The sequence below is a fragment of the Panthera pardus genome, unplaced genomic scaffold (genome assembly GCF_024362965.1).
Source record: "Panthera pardus isolate Hobbes unplaced genomic scaffold, ASM2436296v1 HiC_scaffold_22, whole genome shotgun sequence".
Taxonomy (NCBI): domain Eukaryota; kingdom Metazoa; phylum Chordata; class Mammalia; order Carnivora; family Felidae; genus Panthera; species Panthera pardus.
Genome location: NW_026526788.1, coordinates 49020663 through 49040001, shown reverse-complemented (window position 1 = coordinate 49040001; position 19339 = coordinate 49020663). Strand labels below are relative to the sequence as shown.

The window sequence follows — 19339 nt, the reverse complement described above, 5'->3', positions numbered from 1 at the left end:
TCCCTCCACAAGATTGTGATTATTTTTCTCGTGACTACTCTTTACTCTGTTTGCATAATAAATAAAAGACCAAGAATAGAAAGAAACTCATCTAACATACCTATTGTTTTTCTTTTCTTCTTCATTCCTTCCCTGTCTTCCTCTTTTTTTCTCCTTCCCTCTCTCCTCCCTCCCTTCCCTCCTTCCTTCTCTCCTTTTCTTTCCACAAGATGAAAGTGAGAAGGGAGAACACTACCTCAACAGAGTGTTGTGGGGCATGTTGGTTGGGAAAAGCAAGGTTGAGATGTTTTGAGACTTTGAAATCTGGTTTAGTGCAGGCCTTTCAACTTGAGGGCTTAGAACTGTGTAAGGGCCATGATATGATAGTTTGGGATTGGTAGACACAGAAAGGCAAAGGTTCAAAGAGTTTTAATGTATAAACTGTTGTTTCCTGCTTCCTATTGAGTTGCTGATGGGTCTTTCCAGAAGTTCTTGGAATAAACAATAAAGTTGTTTATGAGTGTCTCCTAGGGGAGTAAGGTTGTGCTGATGAAGGCAGCCCAATAGTGATGTCCCATTAGTGTAGACACTGAACTGTGGATGCAGCACCCCTGGATGGTCCTTCGTACCTGGGGCCATCCCTGCATATCTCCATGTGGTTTGAGTGTCATCTGAGGGTGGTCCTTTCGGCATCTATATGGTTTTAAATGAAAACAGGATCAGCATTACTGATTTTTCCTTCAACCTCAACTTCCAACATAGCTGAGCACAGCACTGTTACTGATCCTTCTTTATTTAAAATGATATTTTGTTGGGATGCCTAGGTGGCTCAGTTGGTTCAGCATCCAACTCTCGGTTTCAGCTCAGGTCATGATCTTGCAATTTCATGGGTTCAAGCCCCGCATCGGGCTCTGCACTTGGCAGCATGGAGCCTGCTTGGGACTCTCTCTCTCTCTCTCTCTCTCTCTCTCTCTCTCTCTCTCTCTCTCCCCCTCCACCACTTGCACTATCTCTGTCTCTCTCAAAAAATAAATAAACTTTGAAAATTTTTAATGATATTTTGTTTATTGTGGACTTTTGGCATTTGTTTTGATTTTTAGAAAAGATTATATTAAAATATGATCTTGAGTACAGGGTGTTTTTTTTTCCCCTCAGTCTCATATCTGCCTTTATTGTGAGCTGCAAGTGGACACTTCCAGCAATAGTAAAAAAATAATAATAATTCACGAAAGCCGGGATTTGGGGAAGCCACCTGGTTGTGACCCTTTATATGTAGATGCCAACCCAGAATAGCCGGAAGAAGGCTCCCAAGTCCATGACAAGCAAGGCCACCAAGGAGGTGAGGAGCTTTTATAGATATCCCGAGTGTACTTGGTGGAGGTAATTTCATAAATGAAGAACCAGGTGGTGAAGAACATGCTATGGCCAACAACACCACAGTCAGATGGGAGAAGACAGCCGGGTTCACGGGACTGGTGTATCTGCTCATGACCTCAAGCTCCATTTTGCCAGGCACAAGGTAATCCACTGCTCTGCCACTGGAATAACACATTGGCCTGATTACAGGGTTTTTGACATTCCCTGAAATATGCCCAGGCTGAGTGCCATACCTGTTCACCCTACTCCCAGCCCTTCTTCACAAACCTCTTAGTCAAGGAGGTCTATTGCTTCAGTGGCTTGATCTAACTCACCTGTTAGTCCAAAGCACATGGGATCGCTCATTTTTCTGGGCCTCCTGTAAAGCATGAAGTGAAGAAACATAAGGAAAGAAGAAAGCAATCTAGAATTCCCCTTGAGTAGTTAGGGTTTCTGTTTGTAAGTCAAGGCCCAGTTTTTTCCTACTCTAATTAAGTTACCTAAATTCTTTTTCCCTAGAAGATAAATTGATGGCCCAGAATGGACACTGGACAATGTCAGGGGCAACCCCTTAAATAAAGCAATGAGTTTCCATCCAGTTTGTGTGTAGGAACAGGTAGGCTTTTGTGTCACAAATCCAATTACCAATCATTGAGAACCACTCAGTGGTCTATTTTTCACCAAAATACCCCTATGAGATAACCAAATAGCACTGTAACATTTTGAAACCATTTGTCAAGAAAAATTAGGTGTCAGCCAAGAATGTTTGTAACATACAGATCATTAGGTAGATCCAGAGCAAAGAAAAATGTCTTCTAGGACTCGTGAAAGTGAGACAGCCTCCAAATAGGCACCACCTGCTCCCTGGCCCTCTGCTGTCAAGGTCCCAGCTCAGAAAAGGCCACGTACAAAGATTTTAGCCCCCACCAAAGTCCCCAGTATTGGTAAGGTACATGATAGGAAGTTTCTGATTTTGAATGCCTGGCCTGTTGCTGTGTCTAAAAAGTCATCCTAATAGTAAAGTCCAGTTGCCAAGGAAACAAGCTGACTCAGTATAAGAGATTGAAACAAAGGAAAACTGGGTGAGTCCCAAAGTAAAATGTGCACAAGCCTAACAGGAAACGTGGTTATATGCCTTAGCCACTTCATGGGCAAATTACCCAGGGGTCAGCCTCAGGCCACTCTGTTTTGGACTATCCTAGGCCCAAAGTAAAAAGACTTGGACCCTCGCTGGGAACCCCTCACCCATAGCATGTACTTCATGGACTCTTGAAGCTTGATGACCCTTAATGGGGGTCATTAAGTCATTTTTGTAGGACCCCGAATGGCACTCAGGAGTCCACAGGGTCCTGAACTGCCTCCCACACTCCCATTCAGCCCAGGCCCCAGGGTTGCCTACAAGTTCCTTCCTTGTCCGTTTGGCATCTGGAAACAGGAATGAAAAAGGATCCAGAAAGAGTCAATCTTGGACTTTTCAGAGATGGATGGATCTCCTTAGATAAATGGTTCATAACTTTTCATGGGTCCTAGACCCTTTGAGAACTGAACTAATGCTGTTGGTCGTTTCCTCAGAAATTACACATTGTCATCTACATACAATTCGGAATACATCAGCTCCATCCATACACAATATTGAATGTAACGTCAGGCACCCTTGGGCTTCATGGACCTCAAATTAAGACTGTTTCTCTAGGTAGACCTGCTTCGAAGACTGTTAGGGACCTCTGAGATCCCAACAGAGGCACAGCATAAGGAGCGGGCTGCCAGCATTCTCCTGGCTTCCGGATTCAGACACAGCAGACATCGGCCTGGAAGCTTGTGAGAAGAGGTTAGTTTTTCAGTTACCCAGGGAGATGCTGGCCAGGTCATCCACTGGAGAGATAGTCAAGAGCTTGCAGAAGGAATTAATTCACTTCCAGAGTCAGCCAGATAGCCCAGGTCCCAGGCAACAAAGACAACTGTTTACCCAATGGGTCTTCTGGGGAGTTGATCTCAGAAATTCTGAGCCTGCCCTTTTAGACAGCAGCCAAACTGAATGCCAGGCAACTTTGTGGTCAGTTGGGGTTAGACCAATGGTGCACAGGGCAGGCTTGTTCTGAGGCAAGGATGTCCCTACCATTGTGTCAACACAAGAGTGAAAAATCAGCCTTAGCCGGGGCCTCCGAAGGGCATCTTGACAACATGAAAGCACTCATGCTTTCATGAGGTGGAAGAGGGACTAGGAAAGGGGCAGGTGGCTCTGAGCTCAGTGAGTCAGGGGGTGGCCTCTAGATGTAACGTGTGGGCTTCTCTTGCAGCCCCTCTGGCCCTGAGGTCATTCTCCCCACCTCCTTGCCCTTAAGTCAGGTGCTCTGAAAAGAACACACAGAAAGCAGAGAGAGCCTAAGAAAACTGGGGAGAGAATTCCTGGGAACAATAAGAACCTGCACATTTCCGGGTGCCGCAGCATCTGGGGCAGGGTGACAGCACAGTGCACCCCTCTTGAGGGGCAAATGGAGATGATAAACCCCATCACCCATGGAGCAGCCCCTAAGCTGACAGCCCCCTCCACGATCAAACATTCGGCCTCACTTCACATGCCACCTACTCTGCTCTAGTGGAGAAGTCACTCTGCCGGGGCCCCCTTGCCCATTGCTTGAGGCGACAGGAGAGTGAGACTGAGGTAAGTGCACCAAGGGCAAGTACAGGCGGCAGGAGTCCTGGGAGCCGGAAGACAGGACCTCTCAGTCACAAGCTAGTTGTGGGATCTTGAGCAAGCGACCCGGTGTCTCAGGGCTTTCTTTCACTTCAAAAAGTGTAAGCTCTGACAGAGGTAAAGCACTAAGTGCTCAGAACCCACCCAAGCACCATGAGCTCTCCTGTGCTGGCTCTCCTGACACCGTCCTCGCTGTGGAGGAGGGGGCATGATAACTTCAGTGACCCTTGGGGACACTGCTTCCCACACAGCACAGTCCTGAGGGCCAAATGGGATGACAAGTGACAACCTTGCTTTTGTCAAGGGTCCAGCAGGAACATGGTCATGAACTCTGGGGATTCTTCACATCCCAGTTCCTTCTGACAAGATGAACAGTGCCCATCCCGCAGGGCACAGCAGACTCTCTGTGGGAGCTTCTTTTAAATGACATAAAACAAAAGCATTCTTTTTACTAATCTTAATTTTGAAAATTTTCTTTCACATGAAGCCACAGATACACAAGTAGGAAGAACCTTAAACATATCTTTGGCACAGATTCATAAAACATTCGCTTCACAAAAAATTCTAGAAACTGGAAGGGAAAAAAAGCATTCTTGAAAAGAATTACATTTATACTAAAGTTCTCAATCCCCAAGTGAAATGGAGGTCAGAGGGAGGCCCCTCTTCCAGCCCAAATTCCACTCCGGGAAAAAGAGAGGAAGCACTGCCTTGAGACCCCCGCCCTCAGGTCTCCCTAGAAATGATTTTACACTGCTTGTGTTTGAAGCACTTGTTTCAAAACTTGTGCTTGCTATGAATACTTTCTTGGTGTTATCACTTCTGTCCTGTCCTTGGCCAGAGTTTGCCCTGTAGCCACTGGCAGCGGTGAGGAGGTCAGGGGCTCTCTGGTACTAAAGAAGCTCGCCTGCATTCCAGATGGGTCCACAGTTTTGTCATTTTTCCTCCAGTCCTTGACTCCTTGTAAGTTTTTACTTGCTCAGATGGTTTTTGCTTGTTGCTTGGTATTTCTGCACTTTTTCATACCTTTCATTTCTCTCATCCTTTCTGCATATCTAAGGCCATCACCGCTGCTCACTCTAGCCCTATGGGCCTCTGCAGGCTGGGGTACCCCTCTGGAGCACCAGCAAGTGTGGCCTTGCACCTTCTGCACCCAGATTAACTGCCTTGAGGCCTCTTGGGGGATTCCCTAGGCGAGGCAGAGTCCCATTCTCGGGCACATTTAGAAGCTAGAGAACCAGTTTGAACATTGCTGATAGGTTGTGAAGGACTTTCCTAATTCCAGAAGGTGGGTCAAAAGAGCCCTCTTGACTCAGATGTGATTTTTCTGGAAGGATTTTATGACTATATCTTCTGAGAGCTGAATTTTGGATTCCAGCCTTGTGGGGGTTTCAAAAGGTAATTCTGCTGCTTTAGCCTTCTATTCACAATCTGGCCATACTCTAGGCACTTGCTATATTTCTGTGCAGGTATTTTTAAACTTTGGCTCAGTTCATCGTTGATTCACTCAATGTCTCCAAGAATAAAGTGGTAATAAGCACTGGCTTCCAGAACACATCAAGAAATGGGCCCAGACCATGGATGCACAGGCAGCATAGACCTTAAATCGCCCAGTCCTTCTTAACAGATGGTATTTCATTAAAAGCCCTGACCTTGCCACACCTTGAAGTCTTGGGCCTCTTGTAGGCCAGAGTCAGAGGTGTTGAGTTCTTGGGGCCACATGGGCCTCCTAGCATATCCAGCCCTCCTCATGCACTTCCATTCCCAGACTTGCTTCTCCACTCTCTGGTCTTCTCTGATACACAGTGAACCTCCTCACTTCACTCACTCTGTCTTTCATTCTGAGCGTCCTCCGATGGCCTCCTTTAGCTGGTGTCTATCCTGTGATGGGCTCCTGGTCTGACACTCATTCTGCCTCTCTCACACACTAAGCTAGAAGTGGGGTGGCCCCTCAATCCTGGACCTTCCCAACCCCTCACTAAGCCTCAGGAACCTGATGTTTCCCAGGGACCCAATGGTCTGGGGAGAGAAGACCCCTAACAGGAGAACAGCTGCTCAGAAACACTGTGTGGGTGGAGACTGGCACACCTCCTGATCTTTCCCTAGTCCCACCCCAGTGAAGCTGCACCCAGAACACATGACTGGACGTTTCTGTGGCAATGCTATACAACCTAAACTGTTGTCTCTGCATCACTTCCAGGTCTCCACATCCCCATCTTTAATTCAGTGCTCAGATGTCCTGATGCAATGAGCCAGAACACAAAGAAATGGCGGCTCAAATGGAGGGTCAGTGTCCTAGGGAAGGGATGACCAGGGTACTTTTGACAGGAGAAAGAGGGCCTTGAGGTCAGGGCCTATGAACCTAGGGACCAATGCTGTACTACCTGGGTGATCAGGGATTTGGGGCTTAAAAAGCTTAGGTTAAGGAACAAGCGTAAAAGACCCATGAGAGGGAGCCTAGAGGTTCATGGAGCCCCAGGAAGCAGAGATATAGAACCAGCTGGTAAGGGAGTAATAGGGCAAGAGGATAGAACAGCTTGTCCTAATGAAGGCCTCCTCCATTGCAAAGCAGTCATATAATGAGCCTCCCGGCCACTGTAGACATGTGAATGTGAGCAGACTCCTTGGCATTCTTGCAAGGGAATCTGAGCCCTGGCTCAGATATTGGGTGGGAGTGAAGAAAGAGGCTCTTTGTAAGTGTTTCAAATCATAGTTACATATCACATAGTTTGAAGAACCAAATATCTCTCTAAGGCTGCATGACAGAAAACAGCGACTCCCTTTCTCCTTCTCCCACTGCCTGCTCCCAGAGGAAATCATCCCCAAGTTGGGCTTTTCCATCCCTGAGCTCTGCCAGGTCACGTTTCACTTCCTCTGAGGTCCTGCCACCTTCTCCTCGGCTCTTGTATCAAAACATGTGTCCCTTGTTTGCAGAGGTAACTCCTTTATCAGTTTGCGTCATGTGAGACAAGATGTTCGGTCAAACTTTCCAGGTGACTCATAGCAGGTTTTCTTACTCATCCATATGTGTTTCCTTTACTTCTCTTTCTGTGCGGTATCTTCAAAGTGACCCTTTGCTGCTTCTTTTTCCTTAACTCATCTTGAAGGCGAGTTTTTCCTGGGCCATATTTGCATAAGACATTTATGTCAGGAAGACTCAAGCGTTGTGTCCCAGGTTTGCACAGATTTTGTTGTGATTCAAGTTTTTGTATGTAATCATGTTTCTCACCTTAAAAGAAGTAGTGGGATATTTTGTATATGAGAGGTTATAAAGGTAAGATATAAAGAGCACTAATAAAGGCCAGTATCGGGCGCCTGGGTGGCTCAGTCGGATAGGCGTCCGACTTCAGCTCAGGTCACGATCTCGCGGTCCGTGAGTTCGAGCCCCGCGTTGGGCTCTGGGCTGATGGCTCAGAGCCTGGAGGCTGCTTCCGGTTCTGTGTCTCCCTCGCTCTCTGCCCCTCCCCCATTCATGCGTCTCTCTCTGTCTCAAAAATAAATAAACGTTAAAAAAAATTAAAAAAAAATAATAATAAAGGCCAGTATCTTTGTAAGTAAAGACTCAGCCTATGAAATAGAACACACCATTATCTCAGATGTCTTCTGCATGCCTGAGCCTAAGTCTACCATCCCAAGGGTGAAAAACATTGGCACTGGATGTGGACATAACCCCCTGACCCACTCTAAGGTCCACTTTTATCTTCCGTTTTAGTGATTTCCTTGATTTCCTTTGTAGTTTTACTACATTTGTGTTGTATCCTGAAAGGGCTGGCCTCCTATGCCCTTGAACATTCTCTGTCTGTGGCCTTGTGCCCAGGTCTTCCTCTCAAGTACTTGGGATTCGGCCTCAGCCCAGAGGCCAAGCTCTTCACACAAGCCTTTTCGATGTCAAAAAACCAAGACTCAGCGTGGTTTTACACCCAACACATTTTGGCGTTTCCTGGATAGCCACTAGCCCCAGAGGCTTGCCCCCTCACCTTACCGCCCTGACATGGCAATCATGTGCGAAAGAGACCCTAGAAATAATAGGCGTGGCACTACCCTTTACATTTAATTAGCTCCACATTTTTTATTAGTGCACCATTAAATGGTTGACCTGCTGACCTACTTATCTATCCCACAGGGTAGGAAAAGCTATAAAATCTAAAAATGAAGTTCAATGGTTCAGAGGTTAATTTTGTACAGGCAAATGTACAAAGCATTAATAAAATATTATATTAATAAAAACATTTTAGGGTCTGTACGCTTTACAGGGTGACTTGGAAAGCCGGGCTGTGTCCGTGAACTCATGCCCTCCGGAGACATGTGATATAGTTCTGTATCAAACCCCCCAAAAAGGTTACTTCTCGTCATTCTAATATTGCTGGTTACTGTTATAATTTAACCACTCAGTCTTGTCTTCGGCAGACGGTTTCTGCTTTTGTGCCATGCTTGCTGGAAGATCCATTACAAGTTAAAAACCAGAAATTGCATAGCCAACAAAGGACTGTCTCAAAGCCAGGGTGGAAGGGATCGGTTGGATACTAAGCAAAGGATGCCACAAAAAGACTCATGGGTACAGGATTCTTAGCAACAGCTAACATTACCTGTAAGACTATCCCAGGGAACTGGGCAAGGAGTCCTAGGATTCTGAGTTTGAAGAGAAACAAGTAAGTCACCACGACTCTGGGGCTGGGGCACTGACCTGTTTCAAGAGTCCTCAATGTATTGTTTCATTGTGCATTGGCATGGCATTGCCCTCAGTGTCCAGGGGGGGCAAAGTCCCACAACTTCAGTCAATGGGCCTTCATGCTGACTTACAACCTCCACGAATAGACAGTAGCAGGCCTGTGCCCTGGTGGAGAAGAAAATGGAGACTCAGTGATAGCCAGCCCAGCAGGCCTCCTGCCCCTCAGTCTCCAGCCCCCATGATGAGATGACACAACGAGGCTCATGCCTGGTGAGACATCTGTGACTCACACTTCTCCAGGCTCATCGTCTGCTTCAGCCCTGCCCAAAAGGGGTCTTGGCATCAAGAAGAAATCTTATATTTTGAAGCAGTCCGTGATGTGGCCAGTCAGGACAATTTACCTACTCCCAGCCCTCAGCCTGATCCTTTTCCCAGAGCAAGGCAGTGAGACAGAGAAGGCATTTGAGAGCAAGGCTAAAAACCAGTTGGGATCAAAGTCACACTGGCTGAGCTATGGAACCTGAGTGACAACTCCTGAGTTCATGCCCCAGCTCTGCCACAGGAGCTGTGGCCGCTCTGCATTTCTGTTCTCCCTTTCTGTAGAATGATGATGAGAGCCTCACCATTTTGGCTTGTTACAAATCTTGAATGAATTAATGCGTTCAAAGAACTTAGAACAGCATAGCATCATGAGTGACCATGGTGTTATATCTCATTTTCACTTGGAGACCCAGAGGAAAATGGTTTCTTTGAGCTTTGATGGCCACTGATTCAGCCCCAGCCTGGATATCAGCTAACATCATGGGTAAGTGCTTCATCAAGGGCACTCATTGATGACATGGGAGCAGGTTTCTGAAGTCAGTACAGTATGTTCCTGTAGTTTCCCTAGAACAATGTTGTTCCCTCCCTCCTGCCAGAGCCCCTGTACCTGCCTGCGCCCCCTCCCTGCTGGAGAACCTGATATTTCTGCTTCCATTTTTGCCTCCACTTCTTCAGGGCAGAATTTCTGTTCCCCCAGGAGCAAGGTAGGTGAGAAAAAGGCTATGGCCGAGCTTCACTCCATGTTGCCAGACCTGAGCAACTTGCCTGACACATTGCCAAGCATTCCAGGTAACAGATGCTTCTGTCAGAAATGCTGTTGTGTGTATCATTTGGAAGTTATAAAGCAACAATGTCTCCTGCTGAAGTTTAAATTTCACGGACCTTTGAAGTAATGTTTTAGTGAATATCCTTGTCAATAATTATCTTGTGCATGTCATTGTTTTATAGAATAAATTTTTATTTTTTAAGGTTTATTTTTGAGAGAGAGAGAGAGAGAGAGAGAGCGTGTGTGTGTGTGTGTGTGTGTGTGTGTGTGTGTGCAAGTGGGGGAGGGGCAGAGAGAGGGAGACAGAATCCAAGCAGGCTCTGAGATGTCAGCATAAACTGTGCTTGAACCCACAAACTGTGAGGTCATGACCTGAGCTGAAATCAGATGCTCAACTGACTGAGTCACCCAGGCACCCCTCTTAGAATAATTTTTTAGTAATAGAATTATTGAGTTCGTGTAAGAATTTTGACACATACAGCCAAATAAGACTTCCAAACAACTTGCGACCAATTTACACTCTTACCAGCAGTAAACTAGTATTCCTGTTTCCTGAACCTTTGCCAAATGCATATTTCATAGCCTCTATCTCTCTATCTCTATGTATCACTGCCAGTTTCCTAGACAAAAAAAATTGTAAGTCTTTGTGAATTATAAAAGTTCCCGTGAAAGTTTATCAGTTGGCTATTGCCAGCATAGCAATAGCAATCCACAGAAACAACACGTGATCCCTTCTTAGGCTCTTGCAGTAGTTTAGAGAAGGAGGAGTGGAGCAGTGGGGAGCAATGGGATTTAGCCATGAACCAGATAGGAGATGGGGGAGAAAACAAGGTCAAAGCCGGCTCCTTCCCTGGAAATGGGGAATGCTGATGGATGATCAAGTTTTTTGAAGCATGATCATCAGTAATTTTATCTTGACCAGGCTCAATTTGAGATCGTTATTAGACACCCACGTGTGGATGTATATAAGGTAGATTGCCATTTGGGCCTTGTGTCCAGAAAAACGGACTGGAGACAGCAGTTTGGAGAGTCAGCCCACAGGATTGAACCGACAGCCTCAATAACTTCACTTAGTGGGGTGACGAGAAAAAGAGGAAAGGTCTAAGGCTAATCCTGCCACCAATCTCAGGTGGAGAAGGCGAGGTTCAGGGGGACCCACTGAGAAAAGACCAAGGAACGTCCCCTCAAGCAAAGTGGGAAAAGGACTTCAAGGAAGAGGGAAGGTGAGGTAAAATGGAAAGCCTGAAGGTGTGGCTGGGAGCGAGAAATGGGTATCACCCCCGCAGGGGCAGTTAGTGCAACCTCTTAACCACTGTAATCAGGGCTCCAAATCCACCTCCCCAAAAGGCTCTTCCTTCCTCAGGGTCATGGATGGCCCAACAGCTCCACACGTCGTTTACCAGACGCAAAACTCCCAGACCACACACACCCAGTCCCAAGTCCTAGGTCCTAGGGGTCAGCAGTGGGCCAGACTGTCCCCTCCAACACTCCCCTCCAACCCAATGTCTGACAGTAGGAAAGGCGCACTTTGCTCAAGACGCCCAAGGAATGTTATTACCTTGAGGAAGAAAGGAATGATTATCGAGGAAGAAACAACTTTGGTGTTGGGGACACGGAGTCAAGGACCTGAGAGGCCAGGGTAAGTAGAAAAAATCTGCAAGGTGACTCGGATGAGAAGGGAGGAGGGGCCCAAATCTTCACTAACCAACAAGGGGGACGGTGGGGACTCCGAAAGACTTGTTTTCGCGCTGTCGCAGCCCGTCAGCCGCTCACCTGCTCCTTGGGTACCTGTGCCTGTCTCCCTAGGTGAGGCCACTTCCTCTGGGGAAAGTCCTCCTCTCCCCAGCTGGCCCAGGCTGTTTGTGATCCCCTTGGCAACACGGGGCCCAGGGCGGCACCGCGAGGGGCGGGGCCGGGAGGGCGCTATTGTGATGCGCCTGGAGCGGAGCCACGGATTGGCCGGCAGGTGCGGCGTGGGGCGGGGCTAGCAGAGGGGCGGGCCGAGAGGCCACCAGGAGGCTCTTGAGGCAGCTGCAGCTAAGGGAGCCGGCCAAACACTCAGGAAAATTCCCATTGCTGGGGCCTGGCAAAGCTAGAAGAAGGCAGGGGCGCCTGGCTGGCTCAGTCGGCAGAGGATCCGGCTCTTGATCTCCGGGCTGTGAGTTCGAGTCGCACGTTGGGTGTAGAGATTACTTAAAAAGATATAAGAAGGCATATGCCCTTTACCACTGCGAGTGAAGAGGCTACGAGGCTACGGAGACTTCAAACACAGTCAGTGAAGGAAGTGAACCATGGTCCTGCAGTGGAACCTTCCATGCACCCCAGAAGGCCTGGAATGAAGCTCTAAGGGGCTCAGGCAGGACGGGAAAGTTGTCCACGAGGTGTCCTCTGGGGGTCGGAGCTGGGCAGAGCCCTGTGCTCTTCTTGACACGTTTACAGAGGTGCTGGTGGCCCCCTGCCTGATGGGTCTGGTTATCAGGAGGAGTTCTGAGCGTATAGTGTGGGGAGCCATTTTATTCTGGGGAGTTCTTTTTATGGGGGACTACTTCCTATGAGTACGAATAAGTGGGGCAGCAAATAACTTTAATTTGGCCATCAGGACAGTGCTGTGGAGTAGACAGGGCTTACCAAGGCATGGAAAAATTATCTTATTTCAGCATTTCAACAGCTAGTAAATATAATGCCAGCCCATATTTACTGAGCCCTCACTAAGCCTGTCACTGACTGTTCTGAGCTTCTACATAGAATAATTCATTGCATTCTCAGCCCGGTAAGGTAGGTTCTGTGATTAGCACATTGGTTGGGAAGCACAGAGAAATTAAAGGAACTTCCAGGTCCCACAGCCAGTGTATAGCAAAGTAAGGAGTTAGATGCAGTCTCTCGGGCTCAAATCTTTCCACACGTGACTGCCATACCTGTGAGCTCCAAGAATCTAACTCTCTGTCGTCACCCGGTTTTCAGCCTGGCTCACAAATTTATTCTTGTCCCATTGCCTCTCTGTGGGAGATGAAGGGCAGGGTGAGAACCATGGGAAGGAAAATAAATTGTACCTCCCAGCCACAGCAAGGAATGCTTCTAAGTTTTCTCTTTGATGCCAGGGCTCCTGTGGGCTGAAGCTGAGAGTGGCCCCCTGGCCTCAAGTGCTCCTGGAGAGAGAGGAATCTCCCAGATGTCAGCATGTTCTACAGTTGTTCTTGACTAAACAGGCAAACGCACAGACAGGAACCAGAGATTTATTTGCAGAGTGAGTCAGTGGGAACAAAGCAGTTCCCCTCTGTTATTTACAATAATTTCCACAGCCCTGCACTAGAGGGCGACATATGGTTACTGAGGGCAGGCACCACTCAGGCTCCCCTGGCAGGCCACAGACTTTCAATATCTCTCAATGAGTGAAATCAGACTTATTGAAGGACCATGCAAGTTATGACGATTTCCTGTTTCTCTGTTAATTCATGATGTTGGAACCAAAGTCCGCTCTTCCCGAGCAGCTCCCAGTAACTGAGCAAAGCAGGAGGCTCACTTAGCCATCTCCACCCACTGCTGCTCTACTCAAAAGGTGGTCCTTGCTCTGAGCTCCTGCAGAGATGACCAAGACTTTCGCAAGCCTGCAGCAGGGACTGAGTCCCCCTCTCCCCAGGCCTACATCCTTCTGCTTTATCTCTCACAGGAGTTGCTCCCCAACCAACCTCTTGCACTTCTCACTTTGACCCAGAGCGTCTGAACTGACAGTCTGTTTTCAGTTGCCAACAATCAGATTTGGGGTCTGGTGAGAAGTTTTTCAACCATCAGCGTGGATCTGGTGCCTCATCTCTGCTCACCCTGTGATGTGTGGAACAGATATTTAGGGTGTGGAATAATGGCAAAAAGAACAGAAAGTTAGATTGGGCCAAATTTAATGAGGTAGGCCTATTAAGCAGAAAGTACAGATAACAGATTGTTGTAGCTCGAGGGGCTAGAAAGTATTATAACAGGGGTTTTTTGTTGACTAAAAAAAGATGAACCCCAAAGTGGTCTACACTAAATGAAGTTGAAATTCCAGAACTGCCTTGATATACTGTAGAGGAAGGTATCCAAAGGAAAGGGAGATGGTAATATTAGGGTGTATTTATTGATAAGCAAGAGCTGCTCACCCACCCCAGGAGGGTCCAGAAGAGACACTTTTCACCGTGACTGTAAGAAATAAATTTGTCAGGGGCCTCCAGCATCCTTGAAGATCAAAAATTACAGTGGGAACTGCTGCCACTGAATTGGATCACCAAATGCAATGGGGATAATTGGATCATGAAGTGGCAAGGGCTAAGTGATGGCCCTCAGTCACCAACAGGCAAGGTGGTCATGGTTACCGTTATGAACAACAGAGTCAATGCAATAATCAGAATGGTCTGACTCACAGAGACCTTATGATGTTGGCTAATTGATCATGGTATCCCTAGAAGAGAAGTAGATGAGCACCCTACTAAACTCTTACTTGATCTGTATTAGTAGACGAATTCTAGGTCAGGTGAACAGAATTCTAACCTGAATCATAAAAACAGAGAGTCACAGCCTTCGTTCAATTCCCAGTCTTATGCCATTTTACAGACCCAGAACTTCTTAAATAAAGGGGAGGCCAGGTCCCTTTGAGGAAGGACCCCACTAAACTGCCAAAAACTTATATTGTTACTCTTTCTCTCAGCGTTCCCCAAAGGGACTAACAGCTACTTGCCAGGCACTACTGTGCATTGGAGAAAGAGAAATAATTATACCTTTCAGAGATTATTGGACACAGACCCTCAACTGATTCCTGGAAACCCACCATTCAGAGCAGAGGCTTATGGAACACAGGTGATCCATGGAGTTTTCACTCAGGTTCATCTCACAGTGGGCACAGTGGATCCCTGATGCCACCCTGTGGTTATTTGTCCAGTTCCAGAATTGGAATAGACACACTCAGCAACTGGCAGAATTCTCACACTGGTTCCCTGACCTGTGGAATGAGGACTATTACAGCAAGAAAGGCCAAATGGAAGCCACTAGAACTGCCTCTACCTAGGAAAACAGTAAACTAAAAGCAATACTGCATTCTTAGAAGGTTTGCAGAGATTAGTGCCACCATTGAGAACTTGAAGGATGCCAGGAGTGATTTCCACCACATCCTGACTCAACTCCCCTATTTTGGCCTGTGCAGAAAACATAGTGATCTTGGAGAATAACAGTAAACCTGGTTGTTTATTTTTCCTGGAAGTAGAGATGGCCAGAGGCATAAGTCTCTGTCAATTCATGGGTTGCAGCCAGTATTTGGTTAGATGATCAGGGATTTGGAAGCAACACAATTGGAAAATTGGTGATGGTGAGGTTTTGGGAAGAGGTGTGTGGATAGATCTCTCTGGGCAAAGAAACATGATTTTTGCCCTGTGTGAATTCTCACCAAAGGGTGATCTCAGCAGAGGAGTATTTTAATAATCAAATAGATAGGATGACCCATTCTGTGGTTACTGTTCATCCCCTTTTCCCAGCCACTCCAGTCATCACCCAATGGGCTTATGAACAAAGTGGCCCTGATAGGAGAGATGGAGGTTATGCATTGGCTCAGCAACATGGATCATTCACCAAGGCCAGCTTGGCTACAGCCACTGATGAGTGCCTGACTTGCCAGCAACAGAAACCATGAAGTCCCCAGTATGGCACCGTTCCCAAGTTGATTATGTTGAACAGCTTCCATTATGGAAGGGACGACAAACACTTTGGTTTAATGGAAATAAATGCTTACTCTGGATATGGACTCCCCTTTCCTGCCTGCAATGCTTCTGCCAAAACCACCATCTGCGGACTTGCAGAATGCCTTATCTACCATCTTGTGTTCTACACAGCATCACTTCTGGTGAAAGAACTCGTTTCACAGCAAATGAAGTGAAGAAATGGGCCTGTGCTTATGGAATCCACCGGTCTTACCACGTTTCCCATCATCCTGAAGGAGTTGGCTTGACATAATGGTAGAAAGGACTTTCAAAGATTCAGTTCGGTGCCAGGTCATTAGAAATGCCTTGAGGGACTGTCACAATGTCCTGCCAGATGCAGAAATCAGCATCCGATATATGGTGCTAATTTCCCCATAGCCAGGATTCATGGGTCCAGGAATCAAGAGGTGGAAATGAAAGTGGCTCCACTCACTATTATCCCCCAGGATCCACTAGCAAAAATTTTGCTTCCCACCCCCACCACCTTAAACGCCACTGATCTAGAAGCCCTAGTTCCAAAAGGAGGCACGATAATGACTCCATTGAACTAGAAGTTGAAACTGCCACCTGGCCACTTTGGGCTCTTCATACTCCTGAGCCAACAGGCAAATAAAGAAATTATTGAGCTATGTAGAGTGATTGATCATGATTACCAATGGCAAACTGGGCTGCTACCAAACAGTGGAGGTAAGAAAATATATCTGGAATACAGAAGATCCCTTAGGGAGTCGCTTAGTACTACCATGCCCTGTAATTTAAGTCCATGGAAAACTATAACAGCCAAGTCAGGCATGACCGTGGATGGCTTAGACCATTCAGGAATGAAGATTTGGGTCACCCTATCAGGTAAAGAATCACAACTACCTGAGGTGCTTGCTAAAGGCAAAGGGAATACAGAATTGGTGGTGAAGAAAGCCATTATAAATACCAGCTGTGATGACATGAACTCTGACTGATAGAAATACAGTTTTTTAAAATAATTTACATAAATAATACCCTACTACATTTGAGGATTACTGCTTAATGAGGCCCCTTTGTATAAGACAGTATCTCATCCCTGTGGTTGGGCACAGACTGACTTTAAGAAGATGGATGGCAAATGTTCATAAGAGTGGCAGTTCCCACCCCAGGACATGTTGGCTTCCATGACTGTGGTCTCATGAAGCAAGAAATCTCATAGCCACAGTCAAGGTGAAATGTGTGGGATGCTGGACGGTTCTGGACAGGCTGGAAACCATCAACTCTTATTTGAAGGAAAACATGCCAGGGGGGCATAGAGGCTTGCTCTGTTGGGACCATGGATTAACCTCAGCTGAGCACTAAGGTCTTGACCCTGAAGGAAGCCCTACCTTGGTAGATCCTCCACCTTCCCTGTAACCTCTTGCCTGGTGGTCTTCTTTCCTCCCAACTCATCAGTTCTTGGATGGGTCCCAGCCGGCGGGGGGGGGGGGGGGGGGGGGGGGCGGGCAGAGGGGGGTGGAATCTGGCTGTTCCATTGTGGCAGATGAAAGATGGCCATGAATTTTTTGGAACTTCGCCCATAGAAAAGTGGGGTCTTTGTCCCCTGCCCTTAAATTTGGGCAGGCTCTTTAACAGCTTTGACTAATAGAATACAGAGGAAATAGTACTGGACCAGCTTTGGGCTCAGGATTTTATGTCTCTTAAGAATACTCAGCTTTTGGGTTCTTGGCTTCCATGTAAGAATTCCCACTATCCTTCTGAAGAAATCATATTGAGAGACTCTGAAACTGCAGAAGAATCTCCTGAGCCCAGCCTCTGCCCGTCTCTACCAAAGCACCAGGCATGTGAATGAAGCCATTAAGGGCCCTCCAGACCACTCCAGCTACCAGTGAACACCAGCAAGCAACCACAGTGCACACTCACTGAGCAGGAGTGGCTTCCTGAACCCTGCCTGCCCTCTTTACCCATGAGATCATGGCTGTTGTTTTAAGCCAATGAGCTTCAGGATTGCTGGTCATGCCACCATGGATAACCCAAGAAATACATTCTATATTCACCACTGGCAGCAGAATTGGAGATGGGGCTCCATTTTCCCTGGTGCTAGGCTGGTGGGAGCCCAGAGCAGTGGTCCCAGGTTCTCCCTCCTCACAAACACCTGAGAACTCAGCTCATGGGCAGACCGCCTGCCAGCGGGATGATGCGAAGGGCCAGGAAAGAGACAGCAACAGGAACAGGGTGTTCCTTTGTCCCCATTCATGGCCAGAGAAAGCTCATCCCCTCAAAAATTAAAAAGAAGGTTCTTACTCTCAAAGAGCTCACATGAAAACAGCTAATACTGATTACTACTAACAGTCTACCGTAAGCTCTTTTAACCTTCCTTCAAACCCTGCAAACCCTGTGATATGAGTAGTATTGTGAGCAGATGGGGAAAACCAGGCCCTAAAATGTTAATTTCCCTAGCACACAGATACTGGCTGAGCCAGAATTCAAACCCATAAAGCAGTCTAGCTCCAGAGAAGTCTGTGTTGCCCTCCAGCTTTCATTAGGAAAGGAAGGGCCTGGGTAGTATGAGAAGGACTCTGATGGGTTGATATAAAATATAAAGAGAAGGCATGCTCATAGAAGGATGGAAAGACTGACTGGACCAGATGGAAGAAGCTGGCAAGGGAAGGGGTGGCCTGGAATAGGAAGAGAAGAGGAGAGAGCAACAAATTTGAGATCAGGGTTTCAATAGGGTATGGAGGCCCAGAAGGAAGAAAGGGCTAAATGGTTAGCAGAAAGACGGGGGAAGAGAGAAAAAGGCCCTGGCTCAGGGGCATGAGGGTAGAAGCTGGCATCCTACGGGCTCAGGTTGGCTCAATCCCCTCCATCCCCAGTCTCCTTGGATGGTGTCTCCTCTCCTTGCCTGCTGGCTTCTTGGCACAAAGAATCCAAAGTTAGTAGGGGACAGTCATGGCTTCACATTTGCTGATAAAGTCATGGCCCTCCGGAGCCAGGATCTCTAGGCTTACAGGGCCTAGAGTTGTGGAGATAGAAAATATAAATTCTGGGGGCGCCTGGATGGCTCAGTCGGTTAAGCATCCGACTTCAGCTCAGGTCATGATCTCATGGTTTGTGAGTTCAAGCCCCACGTCGGGCTCTGTGCTGACAGCTCAGAGCCTGGAGCCTGCTTTGGATTCTGAGTCTCCCTCTTTCTCTCTGCCTCTCCCGCACTCATGCTCTGTCTCTCTCTATACATAATATAATAAATGAATGTTAAAAAAAAAAAAGAAAATATTGGGGCGCCTGGGTGGCTCAGTCGGTTGAGTGCCAACTTCGGCTCAGGTGATGATCTCACAGTCTGTGAGTTCAAGCCCCGCGTCGGGCTCCGTGCTGTCAGCTCGGAGCCTGGAGCCTGCTTCCGATTCTGTGTCTCCCACTCTCTCTGCCCCTCCCCTGCTCATGCTCTCTCTTTCTCTGTCAAAAATAAATAAACATTTAAAAAAATTTAAAAAAAATATATAAATTCTGGAGGCAACTGGGTGGCTCAGTTGGTTGAGTGTCAGACTCTTGATTTCAGCTCAGGTCATGATCTCACGGTTTGTCAGATGGAGCCCTGTGTCGCTCCACGCTGTCAGCAGAGCCTACTTGGGATTCTCTCTCTCTGCCCTGCCCCCACTCACATGTGTGTGGTATGCGTGTGTGTGTGTGTGTGTGTGTGTGTTTGAAGTTATTTTGAGAGAGCACATGCATGCATCGCACTCTCTCAAAATAACTTAAAAAAAAGAAAATATAAAATCTTTAAGTGGATTGTTGAAAGTGAGGGCCACTCCTCCTTCCACCCCCCTGGACTCTACCTGTCGGGACGTGGCACAGCCTCATACATTGGGAATGACCAA

The 19339-nt window shown here is 47.2% G+C and overlaps 1 long non-coding RNA gene and 1 pseudogene across 1 annotated transcript; both read right to left on the bottom strand.

Annotated features, from left to right (window-relative positions):
• Positions 1–392: 392 nt before the first annotated feature.
• On the bottom strand, positions 393–11687 carry LOC109264601 (uncharacterized). Its single transcript, XR_008424875.1, has 4 exons — positions 11557–11687; positions 8712–8861; positions 1671–1714; positions 393–672 (listed from the first exon to the last, which is right to left on the bottom strand). It is a non-coding gene; the product is annotated as an uncharacterized LOC109264601 (long non-coding RNA).
• On the bottom strand, positions 958–1575 carry LOC128772499 (transmembrane protein 258-like; annotated as a pseudogene).
• Positions 11688–19339: the final 7652 nt, after the last annotated feature.